Raw genomic sequence first — 15,876 nt, forward strand, 5'->3', positions numbered from 1 at the left:
CGCAGCCGGGGACGGCGCCGCGGGGAAGGCGATGCTCGGGCTCCTCGCTGCGCGGCACCGGCCCCGGGAGGAACCGGCACAGACCCCATCGCGTCCCACCGGTGCTGCTGGCAATGCGCCCGGGGGGGGGGATCAAGGCCACCCCGGCGGAGTGACCTCACGGCAGGCGCTACGCCAGCGGGAGGGAGCAGGAGGCACCGCAGGCGCCTGCGAGAGCCGCCCGCCCGGCATGCACCGCGGCACGCACATCACCGCCACCGCGCCAGCGCCCGAACCCCCTCCTGCGCCAGGGGCACAAAGCTCCGAGGCGGACGCAGCCCCGCGGCTCCCTCCGTACCGGGGCTGAGCAGCGCCAGCTCTCCCTCCTGCACTCGGCGGGCACTGGCAGCACCTTGCCACCTGCTCCTGAGCGTGAACGACCCCAAACCCAGCGCAGCTGAGCCCAGCAAACCAGGCTCTGGCCCTGCCCTGGGCATTTTAAGGGGACCCTGCAGGCTGCTGCCCCCACGCCCTTCACAGCTGCTTCCCAGGTGCAGAGGCTTTTGGGGCCTGGAGGATTTCGGCTCCCGCTCGCCGGCTCCACTGCAGCCCTTGGCTGTACTCTGCCCCCAGGCTGGCAGCCCTGGCTCATCGCCGTCACTGTGCCTGCGCTGTGCTCGCCTGCGCCTGCCGGGCTCCAGGGACAAGGGCCGGGGCCAGCGCCCCGGGAACGGCCCTTTCGCTGTGCTTTCCCAGCCGCAGGGACGCGTCCTCGTTCCCGCAGCCTCCCGCAGCCCAGCGCCCTGGGAACGGCCCTTTCGCCGTGCTTCCCCAGCCGCGGGGACGCGTCCTCGTTCCCGCAGCCTCCCACAGCCCAGCATCCCGGGAACGGCCCTTTCACCGTGCTTCCCCAGCCGCAGGGACGCGTCCTCGTCCCCGCAGCCTCCCACAGCCCAGCATCCCGGGAACGGCCCTTTCGCTGTGCTTCCCCAGCCGCAGGGACACGTCCTCATCCCCGCAGCCTCCCCGCGGTCTCTCGTCAGGGGAACCGCGGGTGCCACGTCTGTGCAGCCCTCTGGCCCGCCCGGTGCGGCTCAGCCGGCAGCAGGAGCTGTGCGGAAGGTGCACAGCCCTGGGAACCGGCCCCAGACGGCTCTCGCTGTTAGTCAATGTACTTCCTCCCGGCGAGTACAGAGGCTGATCATGGGGGTACATGATGTCAGGAAATTGCGCTGGGGATTATTGCTTCTGCTGACAAGATCCAGCAAGGAGAAAGGAGAACTGGCCTCCTGGCATCGCTCACCTCCGCAGACGCGCTGTGGGACCGCAACCGCAGGCTGAGAACTGGCAGAACTCACTGCAGCTGTAAGCTCAGCCCGTCCCCCAGTGCGCCATCGCCCCCACGGCGTGACGCTGGCCATGCAGAGCCAGGCGAGAGCCAGGCAGAGCCCACATGAGACCCGCTGACAAGCGGGGCCGAGCCGCTGTCCCGCGGCCCCGGGGGCCCCGGAGACCCCTTGGAGACCCCTCCCGGCCGGGGCCAGCCACGTGGGCCACCCGTGGACGCTTCCCGCCGCGGTCGGTTCCTGGCACAAGAAGGAAGTGTCCGCCGGGATGGCGCACCCAAACCCCGCGGGTCAGAGGGTGGCAGGAAGCGAGGGCTGCGGTATATACCAGCATCGGCGGACCCAAAAACAGGAAACAACTGCAGCCTGCGATTGTTCCAGCACGGAGCCGGGGGCACCGCGGGCAGCGGGCGGCTGAGCACGGCGCGTGCCTGGCCGAGCCGCCGGCCCCCTCCCCTTGCCGGAGGGACCTTCCCCGCCGGAGCCCTCCGCCCCGCCGGGGCCACGCGCCCGAGCCGGGCACCCGCCAGCCCATCTCCGCTCCGTGCGCCCCGGTGCCGGGAGCGTCCGCGGGGATGCAGGCCCTGCCGGGGCGAGCCCCCGGCCCCGCGGCACACCCCTCCCGTGCTTCCTCCTGCCGCCGTGCTGCAGCTCCGCAGCGCCAGGACGTTCCCACGTCCACTGCCGCATTTCCCAGTAGGATGCAGGAAAGGGCTGTGCAGCAGCCGGGGAGTTACTGTAAATGGCACCACCTGCTCCTTACGTGGCAATTCCTCTGCGGGGACAGTTGGGAACAGGGATCGGAGACATCTGCTCCCTGGTGCATGCAGTGCCGGGAAGTGTGCTCCCGGCCCCACGGCGCGGCCGTGAGCTGCCCGGCTGCCTGCTCGGGGGCAGCGGCGGCTCCCTGCAGCGGCGAGACCAGGCGCCCCGCGGTCCCGCTGCATCGGCCCCTGCACACGCGGCACGGTGCCACCGGGGCTGCCCGCGCCCCCCGCCTGCCCTCCGGCTCAGCCCCGGCTCTCCCCAGGCAGCATGGGCACCGGCACCCTCGGAGCCCGGCCAGGGCGCACGGCGGGATGCACAAGTCAGCAGTCCAGTGTCCTTCTCCATAGGAACCCGACTGTTGCCATATCTCCAGGAGACCCGCAGTAAACTCGCGGAGGGAGCCAGCAGCTGCGGATTCCTCACTTGTTCCATCAGCGCGGCTCCTCGGAGCTGCCGCTGCCCAGATTTTTCCCAGTCCGAGGCCCTTCCATGAGGTCACCGGCTCCCCCCTCCCGGGCGTCCCGGAGCCAGGCTGAAACCGGAGAGGCGGCAGGCGAGGCCAGCAGTGGCCATCCCGGGACGCGGACGCGGCGCCCGCCGGCTCCGGCGCCTGCCGCCCTGCCCGGCCATTCGCAGAGCCGCAGCCAGGAGCCTGGTGTCCGGGCACAGCCTGCATGTGCCGGCTGTGCCCTTTGCAAACCCTGGCTCGCGGCAGAGGCCGTCCTGGCTCCCGGGGCGTCGCAGAGGCTCTGCCGCAGCACCAACCCCTCTCTGCTGCAGGGCCACGTGGCAGGGCAGGCGGCGAGACATCTCCCGGCCCCACCGGGCTCCTGCCGGCTGCCAGCGTCTCCCCGCGGAGCAGCGCTCCAGGGCGAGCCGGAGCCTCTGGAGACACCACGGGCAACGGCGGAGAAAGGCGGGTGCTTTTCCTGACTCAGCCAGGCCTGCGGGGCCTCGTCCAAACCCCGCTGCGGGAGAAACAGCCGCTCCCGCCTTTGCCCAAGCCCCGGCGGTGCCACCCCTGGCGCTGCCCCGGTCCCGCGCGTGCTGGGGGGGAGGCGTGTGGGGCCGGGGGCCGGCGCAGCGGCCTCGCGGCGGCAGGGCTCAGAAGGCAGCGAGAGCCCGTGCACCCCGCACACCGCATGCACGCTGTGCACCCCATGCACTTGCATGCCCCGGGTGCCCCGCGCACCCTATGCCCCCCACGAGCCCCATGCACCCCACACACCCCACACCAGCCCTGCAGAGCTGGGAGCGGAGCACACCGGCAGCGCAGCCCTGCTCACTGGCCGGGGCACGGCGGCCGCTGCCCCCAGCCTGCCCCAGGCCGAGCGCTTGCAACTGCTTACGGAGGCAGATGTTTAGAATGGAAAAAAAAAAACCTCCTGCTCCGTTTCCTCGGCAACCGAGGAAGTTTTCATCCCGGCAGCAGCCGCTGGAGCCTGAAGAAAGTCTTGACATTTCAGATGAAGGTTTCAAACAAAGCCGCGTTGCTGTGGCAATGGGAGCCACAAGCTCCCCGTCACCGGCCCGGCCCAGAGGACCTGGCCAAGGATGAGGAGCAGCAGCCCAGCGCCGGTGGTGCCGGGGCTGCCTGGCCAGCATGAGGCCAGGTCCTGCTCGGGGCTGGCGGGCACCACCGCCAAGGCCATGCTGCACAGCACCGTGCACCGCTGGCACCGCACACAGGGGAGACGCAGCCGTCCCGGCCAGCTGCCTTGGCCCTGCACAGCCCCACGTGCCCCGCTCACCCTCCGGCTCCCTGGCCAGCAGCCCCGGCCCCGGGCACGCGGCTCTCACGCCTGCGCGCCCAGGGAGCAGCCGGCGTTGGCAGCCGGGCGGCTGCGGGCAGCTGCTGGACCCCGGCGCGCGAGCACGCTGGCAAGCGGTCGCGGGAGGTCCCGCCGGCGCTCCGGCAGGAGGCTGCCAGCTGCCTTGGGTGTGTTTGCCGGCTCGGTGCAGAGTCCTTGGATGACCCTGGCAGAGCAGAGCCATGGGCAGGTGCCAAACCCCAGCCTGGAGCATCCCTTGGTCCTCGCGCCAGCCCTGGCCTCTTCCCCATCGCAGGCAGTGGCGACGCTGCACGCACAGCTCGGGTTGGGGCTCCTGCCGCCGGTGCTGACGGACGTGAGACCCTGCACCCGCCCGGCCCGGCTGCGCCCGGTGCAGCCCCGCTCGCCCACCCTGGTCCCACTGGCACGCGACGCCGGGGCTGCGCCTGTCCCGTGGGGACATGGCCAGGGGGACGCTGCTGGGAAGCCGCAGCCAGGCGTCCCCGGAGCTGGCACGTTCTGCAGGCAGGGCCCCACGCACCGGCTCCGGCAGCTCCCACGCGGCAGGAGGGGACGAACAAGCAGCCAAACCTGCACCCGGTGCGGTGCAGCCCAGCACCACCCCAGCTTGGGCGACAGCCAGGCTGGAGCTTACTGGCACTGAGAAAAGGGGAAGCAGCAGATGGGTGTCTGCAGGTGCAAAGTCTCCCCGCGCATGGGGCGCTCGGTGGTGCTGGCAGAGATCCTGGCTGCAGCAGCATGGGCACAACAGCTCCGGCGTCCCTGCGGCACAGAGCCGCTCCGTCCTCCATCCCGGCCGGACACAGCTACTGGACTGCGCGCAGCCACCATCCCCGCTGCCAAGGGCTCCGGGGAGGGTCCTGCCAGCAGGGTCCCGCTGCAGGGCTGAGCGGCTGCTCCTGGCCCATCGCCTCCCGCGGGCCAGGGCTCCCCATCCATGGGGACCAGCGCGGACCAGGAGCAAGCGCCCGGCATCTGCACCCTGCGCTCCGGGTGGTGGCTGCGGCACTGGGGGCACTCGCAGGCGGTGCAGAGCGGCGCAGGGCACCGGCCTCTCGCGGGCTCCCACAGGCTGCGTGCATCCCCCAGACCCGCTCCGTGCCCCGGCGCTCAGCGCTGCCCCTGCACCGCCACCGTGGGGGCCGCCCGCCCCGCGGGGCGAGGGCAGAGCGCGCAGCGGGCACAGCTGGAGCAGATGTTCCCTGGAAGGACCCGAGGGCCCCGTCTCAGCCCTGAGCGAGTGGGAATGGGAGCACTTTACTGTAATTCCAGCAATTACATTGTTCATCCTTGGCAGCCGACGCCGGTTGGTGTCCAGCGCCACGGGCTCGCGATAAGCCACCTGGCAGAGACGCCTGGCGAGGCGCCTGCCTCCGGGCAGCCGGCCAAGGCAGGGCAGYGAAGGGCTGGGTGGCGAGGCAGGAGGTACGGTAAGGGCCCGCCCTGGGAGTTCCTGCGCCGGCCCCAGCGTGCAGGTGCCGGCACCGAGCACCCGGAGCCGCCTGCAGAGCAGGGCCGGCCAGTGCCCCGAGGCAGCTCCGCACCGTCCCGGGAGCAGGACTCTCCGGCTGCTCCCAGGACCCAGCGGCCCCTCCGCACCCTGCGGCCGAGCGGAGGCTGACCACGGGAGCCTTCGTCCCGGGCAGCCCGGGGCACTGGCATCCAGCCCGGCCGCCGTCTCCCCCAGCCCCTGCTCGCCCGCCGCTGCTCCCAGGCAGGCTGCCTTCCCCGCACCCGCTCCGCGGGGTGGTCTCCGCCGGGGCCAGGCGGGAGCGGGGGACAGTTGGCACCCGCTGGATGGGAGCGTGAGCCCTGCTGAGTCATCACTTCGCTGTTCTCGTTTTTCCATGGTGCTGTTGTGCTGTTTGCTGGAAGCCAGCTAAGAACCATGACTAATCTGTTCTCAAAACAAGCACAAAGAGAGCAGAAAGGTTTGTACAAACCCCGCGGGGAAGGGGGGGGCTGAATCACAGCCCGGGGCTGGAGGCAGGCGAGCAGCTGGGAGCAGCTGGGAATGCCCAGCGACGGAGCAGCACCCTGCGGCAGCACCTGCGCGGGCACGGGCTGCCGGCGGAGGCACGGCCAAGGCAGCGCAGCGCTGTCAGCCAGGTCCCTGCGGCGCAGCACGGCACGGCGTTCCCGCGGCCGCCTCCGCGAGCCGGGCAGAGCTGCGGTGCAGGAGCATGCAGGCAGGGTGGTGCACGCGGGGCCGTGCACGCAGGGGCCCCCGGGCACTCAGAAGTGCTAATGCGATATTCAGGGTCCGCGCTCTCACCCCGCTCCCTTCTCCTCCTGCGGGGAGCCGACCTGCCCGGGAAGCCCAGGAAGAAAGCTGCAAGGGTTCACTCTGGCCGGAATCGGGCATCCATTGATTTGCTGTTATTAAAACCAGAGCTGCTGTCGGGAACTCCACAGTCTGGCTGCCCTTGCACACGCTTCCTGGAAAGGGCCGTCCCGTGTGTCCTCCCCGGTGGGGGAACGGTCCCACCAAAGCACCTGGCCTGGGCACGCGCCAGTGCCGGGGCTCTGGGTGGGCGCCAGGGCGCGGGGAGGCCGGGCAGCGCTTGCAGCCCGCGCGGGGACCAGAACCAGGGAGCTAATTCTGTCCTCAGCTCCCACGCCTGCTCTGCCCAGCGGCTGGCACCGCCGTCCGAGGGCCGGCAGCGAAGCCCCTCGCGCACCCAGCCCTCAGCTGGGCTCGGCCGGGGTCGCCCAGCGCCGCGGGTGCACTGCCGCGACCAAGCACCCCGCAGCAGCGCCGGCCTCGCCGCATCTGCTTCTGGCGATACCAGGGGCGCAGCGGCGCTCGCCATCCCTTTCATCTGCTCCGCTGAAGAGGGTTTACTGGAGATGGCAAAGTCATTGCTTCCAGCTTGGCGGGGATGAATCACTGCATTGCAGGAATTCTGCCCAGGGGCTTTTCTGTAAGAGCGGTGGAATTTCGAAACGGCCAGAGGGAAGTCGGGCTGCTTGTGCCCTGCCCGGGTGTGTGCGAGGGAGCGGTGGGAGTGCGTCCCTCCGCCTTGCACAACCGCCCGCGCGCGGGAGGTTCCTGTTCCCAGGCCCAGGCGCCGGCACGCAGGGAGCCTCCGGAGGTCCCCTGCGCTGGCGGCTGCCGGCGGCCGCCGCGGGGGCAGGCGGGGGCGCGCGGCGGGGACACCCCTGCCCACGGCGGGAACGGGGCCACGGTGAGCCGGCATCCCGGCGTGGGGCAGGTGCTCCCCGTGCAGCAGAGCCCGCAGGTGCCCCAGCCGCAAGCGGGTCCTGCGGGGCCGGCACGGGGACCGTCCCCACAGGATGCGTCCTGCTGGCAGGGGCAGGGCTGGGGTTTCTCTGTTTGCACCCGCTGCAGAAACGCGGTTTCGGAGCAAGAGCAGAGGGGTTTCTTGTTAAGGGGGGGGAAACATTCAGAGCAGGAACTGAAACGTCACCTCTGGGCTGGCAGCTCTTCCCCCAACGCGGCCGCCGAGCGCAGCCCTCGCCGCTCGCCCGGCAGCTGTGCAGCAAGCGGCCCCAGGGCTGCCGCAGGGGCGAGGGCTCCCGCGGCCCCACGCTGGGCACGGCTCCGGACACCCTCCGCCTGCCCCGCTCCCAGGCACCATGCCCTGGCCCGGGAATCTGCCCCATCCCAGGAATCTGCCCCGTCCACAGCACAGGGGAAGGGGAAGGGGGCTCGGCCAGGGGCCGCCCCGCTGCAGCCTCCGCAGGGGCGCAGGGCTCGGCGCCCCGCAGCGGGAAGCAGCTGCCGGAGGAGCCGTAGCAGCGAGACCGCAGGTGCGCCGGCCCCGCGCAGACCCATCCCCTTCTGCAGAAGCCGGTGCATTTCTCCTGCGTTTTCCCAGAACCGCCGAGCACAGCTCGGGCACCCGCGCCGGCCAGGCCGCGTTTCCTGATGCCCCCGGCACTGGCTGCCGGGGCTCCGGGATCCCGTGACAAGCGGTGCCAGCACGGCGCTGCAGAGCACCCTCCCTGCGCCTTGCCGGGCTGGGGGCACACGTGGAGCCAGGGCCGGGCGCAGCGGCGGGCGCCAGGCGGCGGCCAGGCGAGCAGGGATGCGCCCGGGCAGGAGGCGGCTGGGAGCATCCCCTGCGCCCGCGGGGACCAGCCCAGCAGCCACCCGGCACAGGGGCTCCCCCTCGGTCTGTGCCGGGAAAGGGAGGCCCCGGTCGCAGCCGGCTGGCTCGGACAAACCCCAGCAGGTCCCACTGGGGCCCCGCGCAAGTGAAAGTGAGCCCCAGCCCGGGCTGCAGCTGCAGCAGCTGCACCACGCGGYGAGCGCGGCGCGCGGCCCCGGCAGCCGCTCCGGTTCCCCGAACGAAACAAACTGCAGGTGAAGAGAGCAAACAGCCCCGGCTGCCCTCAGCCCTGGCAGGCCCGCGCTCGAGAGCCGAGCGCATCGCTGTGGGAAACCAGAGATAACAGGTCCCACTTCCTGGCGCCTCCTTTCCTGGACAAAGGGCTGCAGAGAGCAAAACACGAGCCGAAAGCCGGCTTCCGAGAAGGCCCTTCTCGATGCAAATCTCCTCCGACAAATCCTGCCTGCGGCTCGGCTCCGGGTGCCCCAGAGCCTCCCGCGGCCCCGGCGCTGCAGCCTGCCAAGGCGACGCCAGCGAGGCTCCCGGCAGGACGTGACACGCGAGCAGTGGCCTGTCTGGCAGGGGAAGAACCGTCCTGCACTGTGCGGGATGCCCGAGGCCAGCCGGAGCCTGGGCTCCTGCCCCCGGCGGATGAGCAGAGCGGAGAGCCCAGGGCAGGGGCCCCTCCGGGAGGGGACAAGCCCGCGGGGGCTGGGGACGGCCGCGGGGGCGAGGGCCGGCAGGGGGGCGGCCGGCCCGAGCTGCAGGCGTTGCAACCTTTGCAGCCTCTCGGATGCGCTCTCCACGCTGGCTGCAGCCAGCTGCTTGCGGGCAGCTTCGGTGCAAAGGGTCCGTGTGCAGGCTCCGGTGACCACGGCGCTGCTTCCCGGCAGTGGCCAGCTGCCGCGGTCGTAGGCCACCAGCCACAGCTGAGATGCTGCTTCCCGGAGGGCTGGGTAATTTGCCTACCCTGCTTTGCATGCCTGACGGGGGCAGAGGGCCCTGGGGGCAGGGGGACACAGCGTGCGTCATGCAGGGGAAGGATGTGGGGGGCCGCTGCTCTCCCCGCTGCAGCACGTCGTCCCTGGCACGGGCACAGCTGCGCCGTGCCGTGCTGTGCCACACCGCCTCTCCGGGGTCTGGGGGAAGGGAGGTGGGAGGCGAGGGTGGATCAGGACGCGACAGGCTTGGCCAGGCTTTATTTTGCTTTACGCTTTCTGCCATTCCTGGAAACAAACCGCTGCCCCCACCCCTCTCCCTTTCCAGGATGCTCCGCGCCAGGGGGCTGCTCGGCGGCTCCCCAAGGAGCCGGCGCTTGCAGCCTCGGGCTGCTCCTGGCCCGGCGATGCCCCACGGCCACCGTGGGGGCTGCGGCTGCTAATCGCAACCTGCCACCGCATCGGGGAGCAACTCGTCCAACCGCCCCAAGACTGGCGACAGCATCAGTGCCACGTCCGCCCCTCCGTGTCACGGAGCAGCCCCAGCCCCGCGGGTCTGGGCAGCCACGCATGGCCTCCCCACTGCCGCGCGCGATGCCAGCCAGCCCACGGGCTGCAATTCCCAGGCCCGGCAGCCCAGCAGCTCCATCCCAGCACAAGCCCGCTGTGCACTGCAATTCCCAGGCCTGGCGGCCCGGCAGCTCCATCCCAGCACCGAGCAGCACATGGGCTGCAAGCCCCATGCATTAGCACCAGGTTGATTTATAGAAATCCAATGGCTGGGGCTGCCAGCACCTCCTGCCAAACCTCATTAACGGCTGGCCTGGGAGCAAGGCAAACAGCTCATGCAGCAACAAGGAAATCCTTGTTTAAGCATTTCTGGCCATGCACGGCCCTTCCCCTCACACCCAGGGGAGGAGGAGGAGGAGGTGCAGGCCAYGAGCCCCGGGCTGGCACCACCGTGACAGCCACAGCGAACAAGACRCAAGGGGACACGGCTGGGCTGGCACAGGGAAGGAGCCCCGGCATGGGCTGGGAGCCAGGAGGGAGCGGGGGACCGTGGGGACAGGGCAGGGTGCCCCCAGCCTGTGGCACCGGGGTCCTCTCCCCTTGCACTGCCGCAGCTGTGCTAGCAACCRCTGGGGACACCAGCAACAGGTGATGGATGGACTGGTTCAGACAGGCAGCGCCGCTCGGCCGAGGGCTTCAGGCACCGCAGGGGCTCCGGGGCCCCGTCGCGCCACGGGGCAACGCTCTGCCAGAGCCGGACCTGCCGGCCTGCCCTGCATGGAGCAGATGGAAAGGAGATTTGTGCGGGGCCGGAGGGCAGGAGCCCCGCCTGCTCCCCATGCAGCCCTGCCTGCTCCTGCACAGCCTGCATGCTCCCCATGCAGCCCTGCCTGCTCCGCGTGCCCTCACCTCCCGCCCATGGYCAGATTCCCACGCGGGAATTCCCCRGCTGCAGGAGCCGCAAGCCCCGGGAGCACAGGGGCCGTGGGAGCCGGGCGCCCCACACCGGGACGGCCACGGGCACCGCCAGCCCCTGGCACCGGCGAGCCCGGCGCAGCCTCAGCGACCTGCATCCATCTGCCCCCACATGTGGCTCAGGATCTACTTCATCATCTGGAGAAAAGCATTTACTGCCAATAAATGGGCTAATTAATTCTCCTCAAAGACCTCTCAATTATTCATCTCGGGCCACAGAGAAAACAATTACAGCACTTACCTCAGCCCTGGCTCGGCCGGCGCAGCAGCCAGCGCGGGGCCGGGGCTGGCGGCAGGCAGGGCACGGCCGGGCCGGACCCCGCGCGGCTCCGGCACAGACCCACTCCCGGGGCTCGGCCACCGCCGGCTCTGCCCAGCCCTCACGTCGCGTCYGCAGCGAACGCAACGGCGTTTGCTGCCTCCCTCCTCGCCCCTCTTCCTCTCCGAGCCGCACGGCTTCTGCCTCCCCTGCCCACCGCGGGCCAGGTCGTGCCGACGCCACCGCTCTCGCCAGGGATCCCGCAATGGTGGCGAGGCCCGGCTGCGGCTCCGGGCTTGGCCCCGCAGCACGCAYGGCTTGGGGAGCCGCAGCCCCAGCTCCCGCCGCCTCCCAGCCCAGCGCGCTGCCCTGCTCGGCCAGGGACATCCCGCCGGGCACCGCGCGGCCCAGGGCCGGCTGGCGTCCCGCTCCCGGGCTCTCCTCCCGCTGCCCGGAYGTGGGGACGTGGGGACACGGGTCCTGCCCTCCACAGGGCTCAGTCCCTGCTGCCTCTGCACCAGCTACACGCCGAGCACGGAAACCCCCTTCCCCACGGGCCGCGGGCACCCGCGCTGGCCTGGGTCCCCCCGCGCAGTGACCCCTCCGCGTGATGCAGCCGCATGTCCGCTGCCGGTGGGCTCCATCCCTGCCGGATCGCTTCTGGGTGCCCGCTGCACACGGCCATCCCCGGAGTCGTGGTCCGCAAGATCCTCCCGTGCACAGCAGAGCCCCCCGCCTGCAGCATGGCCAAGAACACGGGACGCCCGGGCACCCTCGGCACAGCCACCGCCACGGGACGCCCGGGCACCCTCGGCACGGCCACCACCACGGGACGCCTGGGCACCCCCCACCGTGCCAGCTGCTGGCACGGGACCCCCGCGAGCGGCCGGCGCCTGCTCGCCCGGGGAGCGCGGCGCCGTGCAGCACTGCGCCGGCACGTGCAGCTCCCACCTGCGCCCCGGCGCCCGGCGGGGAAGGGTTAAGTGTGCACAGCTGGCCCCCACCCCCCCAAGGCGGCCAAGGGGCGGGCCTGTCGGGAAGCAGGGATTTCTGCAGTGGTTTTACTGGAAAAGTTGTTGCCGGCGGAGGGAGGGGTCACTAGAGCAGCCCCAGCAGCGGCAGGTTGGGGTGGGCACCCGCCGCGGGGACCCGCCGCGCTGCTGCCCGGGGCGGCCACGGCCCCTCGAGGCAGGGCGCCGCGCGGGGCGGCGCGGCATCGCCCGGGACGCACTCCCCTTCCCCACGGTCCCTTTTGGAGCCGTCTCCGAGCAGCCTGGGGGAGCAAGACCTGCGGCTGCAGCACCGCCGAGGTCTCCGGCTGCGGTCTCCGGTGCCTCGCTCCCCGCGGGAACAGCAGGTCCAAGCGGAGAGGGTTGACGGCAACCGCAGCCGAGCCTGGCCCTGGTCGCCCCAGCACCCCCGCGCAGCCCCAGGGCTTGGTGCTGGGGACGGCGGCACTGCTGGGGGCTCTGCAGCATCCCAGCAGCGACCGGCCGCTTGCTCCGGRCAGAGGCGTCGCTGGGCGCTGCCCGTGCAAGCCGCTGCTGGCGTGCACCCCGAAGAGTCAGACCCAACCGGGCCAGTGGTGCAGCGCGGGTGGCCGTTGCAGCGCCCTGCTCCTCTAAGGGGGCCGGGACACCTCGGTGCATGTGTGGGCTGGCGAAGGGCAAGGCCAGGCAGCGCTGTCCCTCAGCCGCTGGGCTCCGCAGGGCTGGGGGGCAGCAGCGCAGCCCCCAGCACGGCCCCCAGTGCCCCACGGGGCTGGCCGTGCCCCCACGGGCTGAGCCAGGAGCCCAGCACGTCCCGCAGCTTCCAGGCATCACTCCACAGTTCCCGACAGTAGGAAATCACTTGGCTCCACGGCTCCTACCGCGCCAGGGATGATTGATGTTTGCTCTGCCCCAGCCCCGGTCCGAGCGGGGCCTTCTGGGCCGGCCCCAGCCCACGGGATGAGTTATCCCCCCCGCAGAGCAAACAGCGAGGCCACGGGGGCCAAGGCAGCCGGGCGAAAACACCCCCGAGCCAAGCGCATGACGAGCACGGAGGAGTCACTGCCCAGCACTGCAGCCAGCCCAAGCCACCGCACACGGGACGCCCCACGGCCCCTGCACGGCCAGTCCATGCTCCAGCAGAGCCCCTTCCACTGCTCCAGCAACACCAGTGCAGACCCCCGGCGCAGCCAGGCCCCTGGTGCAGCCAGGCCCCCCCGCCGTTACCCCCAGCCTCGCTGCGCCCGGGCTCGCCRGCAGCCCCGCTGCAAGCCCCTTCCCTGGACGAGTGCCTGGCAGGGGCAGCCCCGCACCTCGCCCAGCTCTACCCCGCACGGAGCCTTTTGAGGGAGCAGAGCAGCAACTGGGGACACCCCCCTGGCTTTTGCAGCAGGGTCACTCACAAGCTCCCCAAAAGATGGGGAGCTCCCCAGTCCCCATCAGCTCTGTCGGGAGCCGGGCACCGGCAGCAGCTCCCGATGCTCCAGGGGCAGAGCTGCTCCCCGCAGCTCCCCAGCCCTGCCGGTGCAGCCCTGCCTGCACCCCAGCCATGCGTCCCCCACGGCCCCGGGCACGCATCCCCCCGGGCAGCCAGCCCAGCCCCTGTGCCGGTGCTGCCTCCGGCCCCAGCGCGGGCCCCTCCGGACAGAGCCGGCGGGAGGACCCATGCCGGGAGGGCCCGAGCCCCAGGCCGCAGCAGGCCGGGCCGTGCTCCCTGGCAGGGGCAGCAGGGCCAGCGATGCCCCGGCCCGAGCCGCCGTGGTTCCCGCAGCGCCGCAGGGCCGGAGTCAGGGGGGTCCGGCCCAGCTCCGGGAATCGCCCCATGCCGCTGCCAGCTCCTGCGCCGGGGGAGGGCGGGAGGGAAACCCGATCCTCCCCAGCGGGACRGGGCTCTGCTCCCGCAGCCGGGCTGAGCCGCTAATTTTAGCCTTGGGGAGGGCACCTTCGCAGCACCATCTCAGCCGGTGCCGGCGGCGCCTTCGCGGGAGCCACAGGGCCAGCACGGGCCGGTGGCAGCGGTGGGGGCCACGAGCACGGCCCAGCCCTGTTGAGCCCCTGGTCCATGTGCAGCGCTGCGAGGTGATGCACCACGGGGACGGCTGCTGCCCCGCGCCGGCCCCGACACGGGCGCCCCAGCACCGTCCCGCTGCGACCCGCCTGCCGCCGGGAGCGGTGGCAGCAGCCGGGCGAGCCGCCGGGGACGTTGTGGTCGCGGGGCGCTCCAGCCAGCCGGTCCCTCCGCAGGGAGCGTGGGAAGCAGGTCGGAGCTGGCCCCGGTGCGGGACGGGGCAGCGTCCTTCCGCAGCCCCTCACCTGCCACGTGCCCGGCCGGCGCCCGGCGCTTCCTGGCAGAGGAAGCTGCTGGGAAGGCAGCACGTGCGCCGGGGCAGCTTGGGGAGGAGAGGAGCGGCGAGGGGAGCCAGCAGCGCGGCTCTCCGTGCTCCCAGGTCCAGGGCCAGTAACGGGAAGCGTCTGCTCTCAGTGACGGTAAATCAGATCGGGGAGATTAGAGGCCTTTTTGCCTAATCATGAGCAGCTTGAAGTTGGAGGACAAGTTCCTGGAACAAAGAGGAAATGGAGGCAGTAAATAAAGAAAAACTGTTAACATGTGGCCCCGCGTGTGAAAAACGTCTCTGTGAAGGACTGTTTATGGCTCCTGCATCTGCGGGGCTGACAGCGGCGGCTGTCACGGGAGGTGGCCAGGGGCAGCGCGCCGGTGCAGCCCCGCGGGCAGCGCGCCCACCGCAAATGGGGCCCTGTTGGCGGCTCCTGGCCGCGGACGGGCGCCGGGGGGCTGGGGCTGGACCAGGGTGTCGGGGAGCCCACGCACACAGGGGCCATGGCTGCATGGCGCATGCAAGCAGGGGAGGCATCTCCCGGACAAGTGCCAGCAACAGAGGGGGAAAAGGGGACACGCAGCCCCAGCCGCCCCTCCACGCCAGACCGGCTCCAGCTTGGACATGACACCTCCTGCCGCGGGCATTTGCCAGGGAGGCACCAAGCGCGGCAGAGCCCCGGCTCCCGGCAGAGCCCCGCGGCCGCGGGCTGGGGTCCGCACCCACGGCGCAGCCGTCCCACACGGCCTCCATGCCCGGTCCAGCCCGGGGCAAGAGGCAGGCGGGAAGGTCTCGCATCGGCGCAGGGCAAACAGCAGCCCCGTGATGCTGGGATTCGTGTCGGGAGCCTGCGGACTCTCCTCCCCAGTGCCGGGAGAAAGTGCTGAGAGCTGCGGAGCTGCCCAGAGCCGACTGCAGCAGGGCTGCGAAGCGCGCTCACCCGCGGTGCTGCAGCACTGCCTGTCAGCCGGGAGCAGGGCCGGCCACAGCCGAGAGCGGGAGCTGCGTTCCCAGCAGCAGAGTCAGTCCCGGCTTTCCTGTCAGCAGCCGGAGCCGYGGCGGGAGCCGAGTCGCCAGCACGCTGCTCCACGTGCTCACGGGAGACTCGCCGACCCCGCGGCAGGGCTGCCCGTGCCTGCCCGGCGCTCCGGGAGTGTAACGCAGCCGCAGGCAGGACGTCTCCCAGCGGGGCCAGCCGAGAGCCCGGAGCGGCCCTGGGGAGGGCAGCGCCCCCGCGGCCCCCAGCGCCTCCCCCCGGCACGGGGGTCCGGAAGGGCCCCTGGGCTGCCGGGCGCCCGGTTCCCAGCGAGGCAGCTCTCGGGGCAGCTCGGTGCCCCGGGTGCTCCGGGGCCGCACCGGGCCGTCGCTGCAGGTCACGCGCCCCCGGGCTGCGCGTGCCGCAGGACAGGGACCCGCACCCCCCCTCCAGGCGCCTGGCCCCGGCTCCGTGGGAGTCCCAGCTCTCCCCAGGGCTGCAGGGAGACCCCGGGGAACCGTGGCACCCTGCAGCCCCACGGGCCGCCCCGACGAGCAGGGGCACGGCCGAGGGTGGGCAGGGGCCCACGGACCAGGGGGCGGGCAGGGGAGCACGGGGAGGAGGGGGGAGTCGGGCAAGGGAGCACGGCCGGGGGTTCCCGGGTGGGGGAGCACCACGGGGGGAGGCAGGCAGGGGGGCTTCCGGACAGGACGCACCGTGGGGGTGCACAGAGGGGAGTTCCCGGGCAGGAGGCACCGCGGGGGCGCACAGAGGGGGCTTCCCGGGTGGGGGCGCACCGCGGGGGGAGCCGGGCGGGGGGTTCCCGGGCAGGAGGCACCGCGGGGGCGCGCAGAGGGGGCTTCCCAGCTGGGGGAGGGCCGCGGGGGGAGCCGGGCTGCGGGGGGCTCCCGGGCAGGAGGCACCGCGGGGG

The sequence above is a fragment of the Apteryx rowi genome, unplaced genomic scaffold (genome assembly GCF_003343035.1).
Source record: "Apteryx rowi isolate R43461 unplaced genomic scaffold, aptRow1 scaffold_626, whole genome shotgun sequence".
Lineage (NCBI taxonomy): Eukaryota > Metazoa > Chordata > Aves > Apterygiformes > Apterygidae > Apteryx > Apteryx rowi.